We start from the raw sequence: 16,588 nt of genomic DNA, 5'->3' as shown, positions 1-16,588 counted from the left end.
CTGGCCGTCCCTTGATAATCCAGCAGGGAACCCCCATCTTCCTACACAGGGCAGGCAGGAAGACAACCAGCTCAGGGGAGCCACAGCATGTGCAATCACTGCCACCTGAGCTCTCTTGTTTTCCACCAATGTGGTGACAGTGTTAACCCCAGATCTAGGGACAGGCGGCCTCAGAGTGGGGAAATCACCTTTGGCCTCAGCTCTCTTCTCAGCCTGGGCTAACAAGCTCTTCTCTTGCTTTGTCACTGGTCCGTACGTGCAGGCCGGCTTAGGCAGTGGAATAGCTGTTTGGGGGTCCAAGGCCTGGGTGAACCGGTCAGGCCCGGGAGGCACTTTCAGACATTTATAGAGAATAGCCCTTTGCCACTGCAGCTGGATGTGTCAGAGCCGTTTGACAGGTGGGTGACGCTCCTTTGGGGCTGGATGTTCTGTATGATGCCAAAATTCTTGGGCCTTTTCTCAAACAGGGGACTGATCATCTTCTTGGTCTCCTGCTCCTTCACAGCAGCAGGGGCCAGGGCTACCTTCTTCCTCTTTCTCTTCTTTCAACATCTTGGGTTGCTGGATAAGAGCACCAAAGTGGTTGTTTTTTTCTGTTTTTGTTTTTTCTCAATGCATTTTTGAAGGGAGCCTGGACAACCTCTGCCGCTGCAATTTTACTTGTTAAGTAAGAAACTGCTGCATCTCCCCATGACTTGACACATCTCGGTGCTTTCACATGCCTGATTGAGAAATGCTGATGTAGGGCCACATGAGAGTGGACCCACCCAGGTGACAGGGTCCCGTCCCTGGACAGTGACTCGGGCAAAATGTGTCCAGGAAAACAGACCATCATTTGCAAAACTGCACAAAGGGGCAGGGTCTCCATTTCCACATACACCCGCCAGGTCACAACGGCCGGCCTTCTGGGCCCCAGCCTCACTGCCCCGGACCGCCCGAACTCCCTCGCTGCTTAGTGAGGCCAGAGGCCAGGAAACCACCCCCGGGACCGACATTGCCTTTCTTGTAGAATAATGACACCCTTTACCCTCGCCCCTCAGACTCTGGGTGCATGCGTGGGCGTGGGCGTGGGCATGCACGGGCTGCCCTCTGGCACAGCCTATGGCCCGGCCGGCTGGCTGCCCCAGAAAGGCCGTCCCCGCTGAGAGAGCCTTCTGGAAAGGCAGAGGCGAGGGCTGCTGCGGCCCTGCCAGCGCAGAGCTCCGGGGAGTGGCGGCTGCCTGGAGGGCCCAGGCCGCCCAGCCTCTTAGGGGAGCAGGTGTGCAACTAGAATGGGTGTCAAGCTCTTTGAAGACATCTGTCCCCTCCCGGGAGACCTAGAACTGCTCAGGTAACTCTTAGGACCCAGTTAGACGCCCAAGGAGCTCGGAGAGTGCGTGCAACTCGCTTTGCAGAGAAGGTTCGGGCTGCTGGGCTGCGCTTCAAGAGCAAAGTCTCTGACTCAGGGAGGCAGAAAGGGGCAAAGGTGACCCTGGGGCACCGTGGTCCCCAGCGGTCCCCAGCACATCACATTTAGCTCCTGAAGTGTAAGAGGCTTGTTTCAGACACATTGAAGGGGTGAACGCACGCAGGCAGGTCTCCGGGGAGCCAGGAAGGCCTTTCCCCTTCCTCTGTCTTCACTGCAGGAGACAAGGACAAGGGACACTTGGCAGGAGCTGCGCTTCCTGGGGCCTGAGGGCTTGTCAGTGTCTATGGAGATGCTGAGGCAGTAAAGGTGTGTTCACCCCAGGATTTTGACACAAATGGCCGAATAGGACCTTTCTGAGATAAGCGACTGCAGGGAGGCCTGGGTGGCTCAGTCAGTTAGGCGTCTGCCTGCTGGTTTGGGCTCAGGTCCTGATCTCAGGCTCCAGAGGTGGAGCCCTAGGGAGAGGGGGTGGGAGCTCAGCAGGGGCGCCTGCCCCTCCCGCTGCTCACGTGCTCTCTCTCTCTCTCCAAAATGAATCAATACATCTTTTTAAAAAATGAAATAAATGATTACAAAATATATGCCACCTCGTTAACGGTCCATTGTTCGGTAAATCATGTAGGGATTAAGATCTCTCAGGTCTGGGTCCCTGGGTTGCTCAGCATCCTGCTCTTGACTGGGGCTCAGGTCATGGTCTCAAGGTTGTGAGGTGGAGCCTTGAGTCGGGCTCTACACTGGGCATGGAGCCGCCTGGGGATTCTCTCTCTGCTGCCCCATGTCCCTCTGCCCCTCTCCCTCAAAGTAAGTGAATGAAAATAAATACAAAATTTTCTCATGTCAACAGAATTTCTGAGGGTGATGATTGCTACAAAGACATCGCCAACCACTGACTAACATGAATCATGGGTAGTTGTGATGATTTCACTTTGAGTTCCATTAATTTTTCTTTTAATTAAGTAAAGTCTACCTGCAACGTGGGACACCCCCTCATGAACCAAGATCAAGAGTCCCATGCTCTGCTGATTGAGCCAGCCAGGTGCCCCTAGAATCCATTTTTTAAGTAAAACGCTGTTTTGTTTTATTTTTAAAAAAGATTTTATTTATTAGAGAGAGAGAGAGAGAGAGAGAGAGAGAGAGAGAGCACAAGTAGGGGGAGTGGGAGAGGGAGAAGCAGACTCCCCATTGAACGGGGAGCTGGATGTGGGGCTTGATCCCAGGATCCCGGGATCATGACTTGAATCGAAGACAGATGCTAACTAGGGGCCCCTCAGGTACCCCTAAAACTCTATTTTAAAAGAAAACTGGCTGGGGCACCTGGGTGGCTCAGTGGTTGAGCATCTGCCTTTGGTTCACGGCATGATCCCGGGGTCTTGGGATCGAGTCCCGCATCAGGCTCCCTGCATGGAGCCTGCTTCTCCCTCTGCCTGTGTCTCTGCCCCTCTCTCTCTCTGTGTCTTTCATAAATAAAGAAATAAACTCTTTAATAAAATAAAATAAAATAAATAAAATAAAACTGGCTGAAGCAAGGCAGTATCACATGCTCTTTTGGGGGAGCCTCAGTAACCACGAGGCTCAGAGAAAAGATCGAAGCAGTTTCTTGTCTTGAATTTAAGCTAGAAAATGATGCCGCTCTCATCAACTGTGAACAAGCATTGTTGCCAAAGCCCCCAAGGAAGGCCTGGAACTTTGGCCCTAGGAGGGGGCCCAGTGCCTTAATACCAAGTGGTGGGCAAGGGTTGTCTTCCTCTCCAGCTGCAGGAGCCCTTGGGAATGACTAGGGGGAGCCCCGGCGTGGGCAGAGGAAAGGAACTCTGCATTTCCTTCCAGAACTGGGAGTGGGAGGGCCCTGCAAGGTGGAGCGGTAGGCCCTGCAAGGGGGAGGGCTTGAGCGGGACTTGCAGGGAGCAGCAGGCCCCTCAGTGTGGGCACAGTGGGTGGGTGGGGGACAGGCAGTGTGCCCTCCCTGGTCACAGCCTCTGTCGGGGATCCCCGTGCTCCCACTCAGAGCTCTCACCTGGGGGCATCGGGCCGGCCAGGTGAGTGTCAGGTGGGCAGAGAGACTCTGACAGCTGCTATCTGCAGGCTGCCTGTTGCGCCTGTCATTGCTGGGTGCCCTCTTTCTGCTCCCCAAATGGTCCGACCTGGACTCTCTTCTAGGAAACAGGGAAATTTGCTGCTCCCTTGCCAGGGGTCAGGAGCCTGCTAGGGTCACAGGAAGCCGTGTGTGCTATTGGCCTGGGCTTCCTCAGAAAGCCTTCCCGGGACTGATAAGAGGAGAAAACACAAAGGAAAATTGGGCAAAATATGTCAACACAGGGATATGGACGTAAGCAACAGAAAACACCATGAAACCAAGCAGGGTATTTTTTTCCTCTGAAAACTGCTAAAGCCAGGAATTTCCCCTTCACACCAGTTCTGATTTTGGACCAGGCGGCTGCAGAGTGTGTGAAAGGAAGCACCTTGCAATGCAGAGGGGGCTCTTGGGCAGGATGCCCTGGTTTATAATCCTACTTTCCTGCCTTTTGGAGCATCGGGCGATTAACTCAATTTCCCTCCCTGTAGTGTCCTCATGTATAAAAAGTCATAACCCTCTCCCTTGTAGGGCTCATAGGTAAAGGAACTCGGTGGGTGGCAGAGAGCTAACTGGGATGAGGGAGAAGTAGGCACTCAGCAAGAAGCACACTGGGCAAACTGAGAACCATGCCTGGCACAGGGTAGGTGCTCAGGAGGGTTTATGAGATTAATGAATTTACCTCCTTGCTCTGATGGTCTTGAGGGCAATTTTATAACCTTCCAGTTATGTCTCCAAAGCTCTCCTCCACCACCAAGGACACTGACTGCAGTCTCCTTGCATATGTCCTATATATGGTCAGGGCAAAGGATGGACATTCTTGGTTTCCTCTGTCTCCGACATGAACATGAAGACCAGAGGACCAGCTCCCCTCTGAAACACAAAGAAGAAAAGTATTACGAGAATGATGTGTGTCTGTCTAATAATTCCATCCTGCCATCTCGAAGATAATGAGGCACATCAACATGAAGTCTGGGAAGGTGACAGTATGAATCCCGTAGTAGCTGGAGACGATGCCCAAGGAGAGCGCAAATAGACTAGTTATTAGCTCAATCATATGCGTTGGTCATTTTAGTAAGACAAAGACAGCTGCATATGGGCAGTGTAATATGATCCAAACCAAGACACTAGATCTCTTACTAGAAGTGAAGATGCTTCAGGTGGAGGGAGATTTTAGGGCTGCTTCTTTCTTCTTTCAGTTTGGTGTCTCTCACATTAACCCACCTTAACCCTGGGGCCAGGTGGAGCGCCTCTGGGTCCTCAGGCACCTGAGCCCTTTTACATCCACTGTGCCTTTACACAGGCTGTTCCCTCTGCCTGGAACACCTTGCACCTTCTCGCCTGCCTTTTCAGGCTTTAGCTCAGCTCCTGTGTGAAGCTCCCAGATCTCCTGTCCTAGAGTTAAACCAGTCATCTCCATGTATGCTTCCCTTGCATTTAGTAAAATCCCATGCAGTCAGTAGATATTAATTATACAGTCAGAGGCCACGACTTTTAAGGTTCTCAACAGTCCATGCCCACAGGAAGACACTCGAGTGACTCGGAGCAGTTTTTGCTGTATTATAACTAGCTTCTGACCTGCTGTCCCTTTCTCAGGCTGGGAGGTAACATGCCCTCATCCTCACCTCCCCCAAAAGACATGCTAGCTTAGACTAAAGTTGCCTGGCAAAACAATGTTGAGAGTAACCACAACTGTACAACCAGAGAAATCATTATAAAAGTATGAAAATAATAAAGTTTTGGTAGGAATGTTTCTAATTGCATGTTAATGTGTCTCAGATCTTAACTTTTTCCTGCTCTCCCACCTAACAATGGTGATACATATTGCATATTCATGGATGTACTTTTGCTGCATTTGCTTTGACCATAGTGACCACATGATGTATCATTCAAACCATTCCCTGTGTCCAGCTTTGACCCATTACCTGCAGCTTCTCACCGGGGTTTTCCATCCTCATCCTTCAGAGCACTTACCCAGGGTGCCAAGTGAAGAAAGAACATAAAGGGGATGACTGGGTGGCTCAGTGGTTGAGCGTCTGCCTTTGGCTCGGGTCGTGATCCCTGGGTCCTGGGATGGAGTCCTGCATTAGGTTCCCTGCATGGAGCCTGCTTCTCCCTCTGCCTGTGTCTATGCCTCGCTCTCTGTGTCTCTCATGAATAAATTTTAAAAAGAAAGAAAGAAGAAAGAAAGAAAGAAAGAAAGAGAGAGAGAGAGAGAAAGAAAGAAAGAAAGAAAGAAAGAAAGAAAGAAAGAAAGAAAGAAAGAAAAGAAAAAGAAAGAAAGAAAGGAAAAGAAAGAAAAGAAAGAAAAGAAAGAAAGAGAAAGAATTAAAGAAAAAAGAAAAGAAAGTCTTTCAAACTTACCCAGTTAAAGATTTTGTTTGCTGGAGTTAGAGCCCCATCTGTCGAGTGCCTACGTGTGTCATGTCGTCCACCCCACTGAGTTATTCTGTAAAAAATACCACTTCATATAATGCTGAGGTGACTCATAGAAGGTGTTGGATAATGTAGAGTCTTCTGATGGCGCCATCTGAAAACCAAAAGAGCAGTGTGATTCTTCTTAGATTAGTTGTGACTTTTATTCTGATTTTACCATTTTAATACAATTTTGGCCACAATTTAGTTGCAGAATGGCAGAGGACAGAGACCTGTCAGGTAGGAAGAAGGTAAGATAATCTAGAGACCTCGGAGGGAGTAGTAAGGATGTACTCCCTCGGAGGGAGTAGTAAGGATGGGGAAAGGTCGAGCAGAGGAGGGAAGAGATGATCTGGAACAGGGGCTCGGAGCTGGGAGAGATACCAACGCCAGGGGAAAGGATTGACCAGGCAGGCTCACTGAGGAGACTCAGAGGCTGGGATGGGAGAAGAGGGATCTTGTGGCTCAGGCACCTGAGCCCTGCTAATGATGGGAGAAGAGGGATCTTGTGGCTCCTTCCTCTGTGGAGAAGCCAATAAGCGTGAAGGATGTGCTGACAAATTAGTGGGGGCACAGAAAAGGAAACTGAGGGAGATCCAGACCCAAGGACAGATTTCTCCATGAATTCGAAGACAAGGTCTTCTCTTGAAAGAGAAAAAAAGTGGATGGTAGGGTTTGAAAGAAGGGGAGGAGAAAACATCTGGACAATTGTTTGGGAATATGGGGGGGAAGCTGATTAGAGAGATGGGGTAGTATTACATAGAGGTTGAGAACAGTGGGCTCTTGGTGGCAGCAATCCCCACAAACAGTAATTTTAGTCTAGCAGAACTTGGTAGTGGGTGGTCGAGGAGAGAAGGGGGCCAAATGGGTTGACCCAGAATTGAGGTTTTGCTTGGCAGGTGGCACCAGGATGGGAGGGTACTGACCGGCTGAGGTCTGTCTATGAGTGATCACCTGTGAGTCAGGACTTAGAACAGGGAGGGTGGGGTAACAACGAAGGGCTGATATGGTTAACATCTTTAATCCAGAGAATATATAAAAAGCTCATACACTTTAATTAGAACACCATGAGTAAGTCTTCCCTTAAAACAAGAGACACAAATCATGAACAGGAATTACAGATAACCTAACAAATACATGGAGAATGTTTGACCTCATCAGGGGTCAAAGAAATAGGAATTTAAATACTAAGGTATCATTTTCACCTACCAGGGTTTCAAAAAAGCCCATTTTTGAAAATAAAAATACTTCATGTTGATAGATGAGAGAAAAACTACAAGGGTGTAAGTTAATACAAATCTTTAAGAAGGTAATTTTTTTAAAAGATTTTATTTATTTATTCATGAGAGACAGAGAGAGAGAGAGAGAGAGAGAGAGAGAGAGGCAGAGACACAGGCAGAGGGAGAAGCAGGCTCCATGCAGGGAGCCCGACGTGGGACTCGATCCCTGGACTCCAGGACCACACCCTGGGCCGAAGGCGGTGTTAAACCTCTGAGCCACCCGGGCTGCCTTTAAGAAGGTAATTTGGCAACAGTTTCTGCAAGCTTAAAATTTTAGGGGAGCCTATGTGGCTCAGTCAGTTAAGCGACCTTTCAGCTCAGGCCATGATCTCAGGGTCACCTGCTTGAGATTGTCTCCTGCTGCTCCTGCCCCTGCTTGTGCATGCACACCTATGCTCTCTCTCAACTAAATAAATAAATCTTTAAACAATATATTAAATTTTTACCCCTTGGGGTGGCTCAGTTGGTTAAGTATCTGACTCTTGATTTCAGCTCTGATTTGTGATCTCAGGGTCATGGGATCGAGCCCAGCGTCAGGCATGCTCAGCGTGGAGTCTGTTTGAGACTCTCTCTCCTTCTCCCCCGCCCCTCCCCCAACTCACACGTGTGCTCTCGCTCTCTCTCTAAAATAAATTTTTTAAAAAGATTTTATTTATTTATTCATGAGAGATACACACAGAGAGAGGCAGAGATATAGGCAGAGGGAGAAACAGGCTCCCCAGCAGGGAACCTGATGCAGGACTCGATCCCCAGACCTAGGATCATGCCCTGAGCTGAAGGCAAAAGTTCAACCGCTGAGCCACCCAGGAGTCCCTTATTATCCTTAAGGTACAGAAAGCTTTTCCAAGCATTACACAAAATCTAAATGGGATGAAAGTAATAAACTATAGATTTGAATAAAAATTAAAACCTTATTACCAAAAATACTTTCAATAAAATTAAAAGGTGATTCAACAAGGAGAAATGGGGAAAGAATATTTTTTACCAAATGGTGCCGGGACCACATACATACACCCCGTATATACACCCCGTATATCCTCATGTAAAAGAAATATACAAGAAACAAAATGATTAGTTGCTAAATGATGAAGATAGCATAAAGTTAATATGTACAGTATATTTACCCTTTTATTTCTAAAATGTATACAAAGGGATAGAAAAACCAAAGAACATGCAACCAACATTAACAGAGGTTATCACTAAATGGTGGGATTTCTTTTTATTTTAATTTTGTTCTTTATGTTAATCTCTAGTTTCCATAATTTCTGTAATGAGTGAATATATACATAGCTTTTATAATTGGAACAAATGATATATTTTTAGAACACTGGATATTAGTTCAGAACATGCATGCTTTATATTATTATATGAAAAAACATCCCAAGTACTAGAGATTTGTGTCATATAACACCCCCTTAAAAGATTTTTTCCCAACCTACTCTGAATCTGCTCATAGTGCCAGCTGAGTGAACAGTGTTTCCACTCCTTTGACTACAGCTAAAGGAACCAGTGGTAAACTTGACCATGATCAGGCTATCAGATTATATCCCAGGACTTGTAATTGGGATTCAGAACCTCTAGTCAATTATCTCCCGAGTTCTTGGACTAAGAGACCAGGTAGGGATAAGATGGGCATTTCTGCCATATGTATAGAAATTAGGAAGTCAATCCTAGAAGAAAAGATCAATATAAAAGAACAAGCAGTTTGAGAGACCATGAGACGTTTAAAGATTGTCCGTACCGTTCGTAAAAGCTACATTGCTCACTAATTCTTTTTTCGTAAAAATGAATCCTTTTGGCTGAGGATTCAAGGATTCAATCCTTTTGGCTGAGTTCATGCAAGGCATTATGTGGGAAAACTTCAATTGACAAGAGGAGACCCTAAGAGTATAAATCCCTGAGATTTAGCATAACTTCCTGAAGAATTTCAGACTTTAAAAGCCTTTAAAAGCTATGGCTTTAGTAGGATCCAAGCTGAGCTCTCCTGAAGGTAAAGGTTGACCCAACTAATGTGTTGGTTAAAGGTGGAACAGACAGAAAGTTGCACTAGAATTTTCCTGTGATACAATGGAAGAGTAGGAATGGAACAAGACAGACCCAGAGAAGAGGGGAGGGATTTGCTAGGCCAGATGGTAGGGGAGGGGCTGGGGCTTCAACTTCCTCTTTGTTCCCTCTTTCACCACCTAGGAACTATGATGCTGGCCGGGGGTTCTAGTCTAGGGCGCACATTTGTAGTTGCCAGAGTAAGACAACAGTGTCATCTCCTTTTCCTGAGGAGACAGGGTACCATGGCTGAGCGCAAGCTCATCTCCCTAAGGACTTGATTCTCCCTCCTACTTTCTGTCCGGGTGGGGCTCTTACTTCTGCTCTACTATCTACAGAGGACTCAGGCCTTACCAAACTTGGGGAAATTAGAGACACTGGTCAGGTAAGGGGTCTGAAGGCCCAGGCCTTAGTATGCGTTGACTCTGTTTTTCCTGATTCTCTCCCTTCTTTAATATAGAGTTGCAACTAGTAAGCGCAGAAGAAATGATCATGTTAGAAACATCACGGTTTTGCAACCATCATAATTAATCCACACAAGGATGGTAAATGGATACTAAAACTAGTGGGTGAAGATTTGACGAGAATTCAGGTATTTACATGCCCTCCAGTGTCTCCTACAAAATACTTATTAATTACAAAGAGAAAAATAGTAAATTTTTAAAAAGATTTTATTTATTCATGAGAGACAGAGAGAGAGGCACAGACACAGGAAGAGGGAGAAGCAGGCTCCCTGCGGGGAGCCCGACGTGGGACTTGATCCTGAGACCCCAGGGTCACACCCTGGGCAGGAGGCAAATGCTCCACCGCCGAGAGCTACCCCCCCACCCCCACCCCGGGCATCCTGAAAAATAGTAAATTTTACCATTGAGAAAATGGAAAAGCAGAGCACCAAATGGTCAAAGTTACTATCGCCATAATAGTAAAAATTCACATCGTGTGCTTTCTGATATGACCCTCTAAGGGCTCAGGATTGCTGCCGTGGCATTTCTTTTTTTAATTAATTAATCATTTTATTTAAATCCAATTTGCCAACATACAGTGTAACCCCCAGTGCTCATCCCATCAGGTGCCCCCCTCAGTGCCCGTCCCCCACTTACCCCACCCCCCGCCCACGTCCCCTTCCACTACCCTTTGTTTGTTTCCCAGAGTTGGGAGTCTCTCATGGTTGGTCTCCCTCTCTAATTTTCCCCATTCAGTTTCCCCTCTTTCCCTTATAGTCCCTTTCACTATTTCTTATATTTTCTGTGGCATTTCTGCCAACAATGCCTAAGGTGAACCTAATCACAAAGAAACATTAGGCAAATATAAATTGAAGAATAATCTGCAAAATAAAAGCTGTATATTCTTCATAACTAAAAGACATGAAAGATAGAAGACTTAGAAAGTACTACAGATGGAAAGAAACCAAAGAGAAATGACAACAAGATGCAACACATGATCCTGGGTTGGGTCCTGGAGGTATGCACACACATATACACCGATGCCAGTTTGTCAGGACAACTGACAACATTTGAATGGGAAGTAGATGGTAGTATTGACTTTATATCAATTTCCTGAAGTAGATGGTTTTACTGTAGGTATGTGGAAGGATTCTTTATCTCAGGAAACATACACTGAAGTGTTTAGGGGTAATAGGGCATCATTACTCTCAGCTTATCCCCAAACCGCCAGAGGGAGGAAGATAGAGAATAATAAAGCAAATATGGTAAAATGTTAAAAGGGAATCTGGATGAAGGGATACTAGAGTTATTTGTATTATTTCTGCATCTTTTCTGTGGGCTTGAAATTGTTTCAAATATTTTTATTTAAAAAGAGAAGTCATCACACAAACAGATGTCCAAGTTTAATTGTGATATGTGATATAAAGAGAATAAAGTGTTTATTAATTGGCAATAAGGGAGGGGATCCCTGGGTGGTGCAGCGGTTTGGCGCCTGCCTTTGGCCCAGGGCGCGATCCTGGAGACCCGGGATCGAATCCCACATCAGGCTCCCGGTGCATGGAGCCTGCTTCTCCCTCTGCCTGTGTCTCTGCCTCTCTCTCTCTCTCTGTGTGACTATCATAAAAAAAAAAAAAAAAAAATGGCAATAAGGGGAAATTTGCCTGCTATAAAGGGGAATACAGAAAGGCTATGGTGTGGGAGTGACTTACAAGCTGCCCATTGAGGAATGAGCAGGAGATAAATCAGGTTAAAAAAAAATTGAGATAAGCAGCTTAACGTAGAGAGAGAAACAAGTAGATGGGAAGGAGGAAACACGGCAAAGAGCTAAGCATGAAAGAGGCCAGTGGGACTGGTGCAGGGACCAGCTGGCAGACGGGGGTGAGGAGAGGCTGAGGGTTTTACGCTGAGGACAAAGGGAAGCCACCGAAGAAGACATGAGTTACACTTGACAGGATCACTTTAATCACTGGCTGGAGAACAGACTGTAGGATACAGGGGCCAGTTAGAAGGCCAGATGAATGGTCACAGGGATGAAAGCAGTAGTGGGAATCCAGATTTATTTCAGAAACATAATAAACAGGACACAGAGATGGATTGAGTAGAAATCCAAGAGAGAGAAATGTGGCAGGAATGACCCCTTGGGTTTTGGCTCCTACCAATGGAATGGATTGAGGTAACATTTCTTTCTTTCTTTTTTTTTTTTTTTTTTGAGAATTCATTTATTTTTTCATGAGAGACACAGAGAGAGGCAGGAGAGCAAGCTTCCTGTGGGGAGCCCAATGTAGGACTCAAACCCAGGACCCCAGGATCACGACCTGAGTCAGAGGCAGACACTCAACCACTGAGCCACCCAGGTGTCCTGAGGTGACATTTCTTAAGAAGGGGAAACTTCAGAAGAAATAGATATGCAGGAGGGTGAAGAGTAAGAAATCATTCTGCACAAATTAAATTTGCTACACCTTGTCTGCATGTGTGGTATATTTTGTACTTTTTGAAGAATGGAATTGATGTGCCCACGAGACATGGAAGTGGAGGCATGAAGCTGGGTAATGAGCTACACAAGGTTTGGAGTGTAAAAGACCTGTGCGCTGTCTGATAACCCACTTGGGAAAAGCCAGGTAATGAAAGGTAGTCAAAGAATTAAACAAATAAACGAACGAACTACTCTTTCACTCCTTTGAATGATGTACATTTCTCTTAACATTTAACTTATTCTAATCATTGATAGTTATTTTTATACATCTGGATTACAAAGTATGTATTTTATTCATTTTCCTTCCCCCATGCTGCCTTCAAAATGTAGGAACTAATCTACATTTATTAAAGAGAATTTTCTAGTCAAATAAAAATCTTAATTGGGTTGAATTAAATGACTATTAAGTTGGGTTTTTTTCAAGATTTTATTTATTTATTCATGAGAGACAGAGAGAGAGAGAAGCAGAGACACAGGCAGAGGGAGAAGCAAGCTCCATGCAGGGAGCCCGACATGAGACTCGATCCCAGGACTCCAGGATCACACCCTGAGCTGAAGGCGGTACTAAACCACTGAGCCACCTGGGCTGCTCCAAGTAGGTTTTTTCTATGAAATTGTTTACATATAAAAGGAAAAAAGGAAGAGAATGTCAATTTATTGCATGAAAAACTAGACAATTTGATTTCTATAGATTTCAAGTTGGGGCTTTTTGTGTTGAGCAATCTCTTCCTGCCTACTGCATTGCCATCCTGTACATAAACAGAAATAATCAGTGGACAAAAAACATCATTGTTAAACCAAATAGACCACAAAACGACATTCTATGGTCAATATAATCCAAAAGAAATTAGTTTGCATTCCTGTATTTGAAATAGTCCTCAAAGAACCTAGGAATTAGGCATTTTACATGTATCACTTCCAGTATTACAAGATAGGAATTATGCTGACAACTGTCACAATAACAAAATTTAATAGCTAGATGCTAGAACAGATGACCAGTTAAATTGTAGGCACCTGAGATCTGTGTCTCTAACGCTGGCAAATCCAAACTCTAACTAGGTGAGTCTAGAAGATCTTCCTTCTTTCTCAGGGGTAACGAAGAGACCGTGGCCATGTGGCTTCACTGGACCTCATGGGCCTCTACCTCCTTCTGCCCTGGTACTAGAAGCAGGTGGCAAGCCACCTTCTAGACCAGTATGCCTTCATCACCAGCTGTGACACAGGCTTTCAGGAACTGTCAGACTGGGAAAGGGGCCAAGCAGCCAGATATCTGGCAGGATATCCCAAGACAGAGAGCATCACTATGGCCACGCAACAGACAAAGAAGCACCTGGGGGCGACTGTCCATTATACAGGCTCCTTGAGCCTCAAGGTTTCAGAATTACCAGATAACATGTCCAATAAAAAGTATCAGGAATCAGGATGGAGATACATTGAGGTTTTTGTTTGTCTTTACATTAGGAACCACATATACATTAGTATTCATGAAGTAAATATATTTGGGACTGCCGTAAAAAAAAAAAAATCGGGTTGCGTGGAATATATATGTCTCAGGGTGGAAGGTGGAGGGTGGAGGAAGTTTACTAGCAGTGAGGAAATAGGTTTAACAGGCAAGAATATGTACCTGGAAACGGAAGGTAGATAAAGGATAGAAAGGCAAGGAAGGAAAAGAAAGAGATGACTGTGGAGTAGAAACTCTAAGGTGCATGCATGGTAGCCTCTGAAAATCTAGGGTGAAAATATTCCTCTGGTTTCCTTCAAGCCGAAAACCATTGTGCTGCCCACGTCATTGTGTTATCTTTTCCTGAGAACAGTATAAACCTGTCTTTCTCAATCACAAGATGAAAATCAGAAAACCTCCTGCATCCAAGAAGCATTCTAGGATGACTTTATTGCTTAGTCAAAGCCCACATATATAAATGAATATAAAAATATTCATTTATGAATGAATATAAAATGGGACAATTCTAGGAAAATAAGTGAGACCAATCATGCCCCAAATCTGGTCAGCAGGACTCAGAGTCCCTGTGTGTTTTCTCCTCTTATCAGTCCCGGGAAGGCTTTCTGAGGAAGCCCAGGCCAATAGCACACACGGCTTCCTGTGACCCTAGCAGGCTCCTGACCCCTGGCAAGGGAGCAGCAAATTTCCCTGTTTCCTAGAAGAGAGTCCAGGTCGGACCATTTGGGGAGCAGAAAGAGGGCACCCAGCAATGACAGGCGCAACAGGCAGCCTGCAGATAGCAGCTGTCAGAGTCTCTCTGCCCACCTGACACTCACCTGGCCGGCCCGATGCCCCCAGGTGAGAGCTCTGAGTGGGAGCACGGGGATCCCCGACAGAGGCTGTGACCAGGGAGGGCACACTGCCTGTCCCCCACCCACCCACTGTGCCCACACTGAGGGGCCTGCTGCTCCCTGCAAGTCCCGCTCAAGCCCTCCCCCTTGCAGGGCCTACCGCTCCACCTTGCAGGGCCCTCCCACTCCCAGTTCTGGAAGGAAATGCAGAGTTCCTTTCCTCTGCCCACGCCGGGGCTCCCCCCAGTCATTCCCAAGGGCTCCTGCAGCTGGAGAGGAAGACAACCCTTGCCCACCACTTGGTATTAAGGCACTGGGCCCCCTCCTAGGGCCAAAGTTCCAGGCCTTCCTTGGGGGCTTTGGCAACAATGCTTGTTCACAGTTGATGAGAGCGGCATCATTTTCTAGCTTAAATTCAAGACAAGAAACTGCTTCGATCTTTTCTCTGAGCCTCGTGGTTACTGAGGCTCCCCCAAAAGAGCATGTGATACTGCCTTGCTTCAGCCAGTTTTATTTTATTTATTTTATTTTATTTTATTAAAGAGTTTATTTCTTTATTTATGAAAGACACAGAGAGAGAGAGGGGCAGAGACACAGGCAGAGGGAGAAGCAGGCTCCATGCAGGGAGCCTGATGCGGGACTCGATCCCAAGACCCCGGGATCATGCCGTGAACCAAAGGCAGATGCTCAACCACTGAGCCACCCAGGTGCCCCAGCCAGTTTTCTTTTAAAATAGAGTTTTAGGGGTACCTGAGGGGCCCCTAGTTAGCATCTGTCTTCGATTCAAGTCATGATCCCGGGATCCTGGGATCAAGCCCCACATCCAGCTCCCCGTTCAATGGGGAGTCTGCTTCTCCCTCTCCCACTCCCCCTACTTGTGCTCTCTCTCTCTCTCTCTCTCTCTCTCTCTCTCTCTGTCAAATAAATAAAATCTTTTTTAAAAATAAAACAAAACAGCGTTTTACTTAAAAAATGGATTCTAGGGGCACCTGGCTGGCTCAATCAGCAGAGCATGGGACTCTTGATCTTGGTTCATGAGGGGGTGTCCCACGTTGCAGGTAGACTTTACTTAATTAAAAGAAAAATTAATGGAACTCAAAGTGAAATCATCACAACTACCCATGATTCATGTTAGTCAGTGGTTGGCGATGTCTTTGTAGCAATCATCACCCTCAGAAATTCTGTTGACATGAGAAAATTTTGTATTTATTTTCATTCACTTACTTTGAGGGAGAGGGGCAGAGGGACATGGGGCAGCAGAGAGAGAATCCCCAGGCGGCTCCATGCCCAGTGTAGAGCCCGACTCAAGGCTCCACCTCACAACCTTGAGACCATGACCTGAGCCCCAGTCAAGAGCAGGATGCTGAGCAACCCAGGGACCCAGACCTGAGAGATCTTAATCCCTACATGATTTACCGAACAATGGACCGTTAACGAGGTGGCATATATTTTGTAATCATTTATTTCATTTTTTAAAAAGATGTATTGATTCATTTTGGAGAGAGAGAGAGAGCACGTGAGCAGCGGGAGGGGCAGGCGCCCCTGCTGAGCTCCCACCCCCTCTCCCTAGGGCTCCACCTCTGGAGCCTGAGATCAGGACCTGAGCCCAAACCAGCAGGCAGACGCCTAACTGACTGAGCCACCCAGGCCTCCCTGCAGTCGCTTATCTCAGAAAGGTCCTATTCGGCCATTTGTGTCAAAATCCTGGGGTGAACACACCTTTACTGCCTCAGCATCTCCATAGACACTGACAAGCCCTCAGGCCCCAGGAAGCGCAGCTCCTGCCAAGTGTCCCTTGTCCTTGTCTCCTGCAGTGAAGACAGAGGAAGGGGAAAGGCCTTCCTGGCTCCCCGGAGACCCGCCTGCGTGCGTTCACCCCTTCAATGTGTCTGAAACAAGCCTCTTACACTTCAGGAGCTAAATGTGATGTGCTGGGGACCGCTGGGGACCACGGTGCCCCAGGGTCACCTTTGCCCCTTTCTGCCTCCCTGAGTCAGAGACTTTGCTCTTGAAGCGCAGCCCAGCAGCCCGAACCTTCTCTGCAAAGCGAGTTGCACGCACTCTCCGAGCTCCTTGGGCGTCTAACTGGGTCCTAAGAGTTACCTGAGCAGTTCTAGGTCTCCCGGGAGGGGACAGATGTCTTCAAAGAGCTTGACACCCATT

This window comes from Vulpes vulpes, unplaced genomic scaffold, assembly GCF_048418805.1.
Source record: "Vulpes vulpes isolate BD-2025 unplaced genomic scaffold, VulVul3 u000000674, whole genome shotgun sequence".
NCBI classification, from domain to species: Eukaryota; Metazoa; Chordata; class Mammalia; order Carnivora; family Canidae; genus Vulpes; species Vulpes vulpes.
The sequence above is the reverse complement of the archived record's forward strand: the minus strand, read 5'-3'. Positions refer to the sequence as shown.